Here is a 1,406-nt window from a genome sequence, read left to right as displayed (position 1 = left end):
CGTTGTTAGGGTTTAGGGTTTAGGGTTTAGGGTTTGGGGTAGGGTCTAGGGTTTAGGGTTTACAGGAGCTCCTTTCCCATCAAAACCCTCATGTTTTTGCCGCCTTTCTCGAGGAGTTCTTCGTGGACATCCACAAATGCCAAAAGTTGTTCCAAATCGCTTTCACGTTGTTAGGGTTTAGGGTTTAGGGTTTAGGGTTTGGGCTAGGGTTTAGGGTTTAGGGTTTACAGGAGCTCCTTTCCCATCAAAACCCTCATGTTTTTGCCGCCTTTCTCGAGGAGTTCTTCGTGGACATCCACAAATGCCAAGATTTGTTCCAAATCGCTTTCACGTTGTTAGGGTTTAGGGTTTAGGGTTTAGGGTTTGGGCTAGGGTTTAGGGTTTAGGGTTTACAGGAGCTCCTTTCCCATCAAAACCCTCATGTTTTTGCCGCCTTTCTCGAGGAGTTCTTCGTGGACATCCACAAATGCCAAAATTTGTTCCAAATCGCTTTCACGTTGTTAGGGTTTAGGGTTTAGGGTTTAGGGTTTGGGCTAGGGTTTAGGGTTTAGGGTTTACAGGAGCTCCTTTCCCATCAAAACCCTCATGTTTTTGCCGCCTTTCTCGAGGAGTTCTTCGTGGACATCGACAAATGCCGAAAGTTGTTGCTAATCGCTTTCACGTTTTTAGGGTTTAGGGTTTAGGGTTTAGGGTTTGGGCTAGGGTTTAGGGTTTACAGGAGCTCCTTTCCCATCAAAACCCTCATGTTTTTGCCGCCTTTCTCGAGGAGTTCTTCGTGGACATCCACACATGCCAAAAGTTGTTCCAAATCGCTTTCACGTTGTTAGGGTTTAGGGTTTAGGGTTTAGGGTTTGGGCTAGGGTTTAGGGTTTAGGGTTTACAGGAGCTCCTTTCCCATCAAAACCCTCATGTTTTTGCCGCCTTTCTCGAGGAGTTCTTCGTGGACATCCACACATGCCAAAAGTTGTTCCAAATCGCTTTCACGTTGTTAGGGTTTAGGGTTTAGGGTTTAGGGTTTGGGCTAGGGTTTAGGGTTTAGGGTTTACAGGAGCTCCTTTCCCATCAAAACCCTCATGTTTTTGCCGCCTTTCTCGAGGAGTTCTTCGTGGACATCCACAAATGCCAAAAGTTGTTCCAAATCGCTTTCACGTTGTTAGGGTTTAGGGTTTAGGGTTTAGGGTTTGGGCTAGGGTTTAGGGTTTAGGGTTTACAGGAGCTCCTTTCCCATCAAAACCCTCATGTTTTTGCCGCCTTTCTCGAGGAGTTCTTCGTGGACATCCACAAATGCCAAAATTTGTTCCAAATCGCTTTCACGTTGTTAGGGTTTAGGGTTTAGGGTTTAGGGTTTGGGCTAGGGTTTAGGGTTTAGGGTTTACAGGAGCTCCTTTCCCATCAAAACCCTCATG

Source organism: Eimeria tenella, genomic scaffold (genome assembly GCF_000499545.2).
Source record: "Eimeria tenella Houghton genomic scaffold, Eth_scaff1085, whole genome shotgun sequence".
NCBI lineage: Eukaryota > Apicomplexa > Conoidasida > Eucoccidiorida > Eimeriidae > Eimeria > Eimeria tenella.
Note: the sequence above shows the minus strand (reverse complement) of the source record.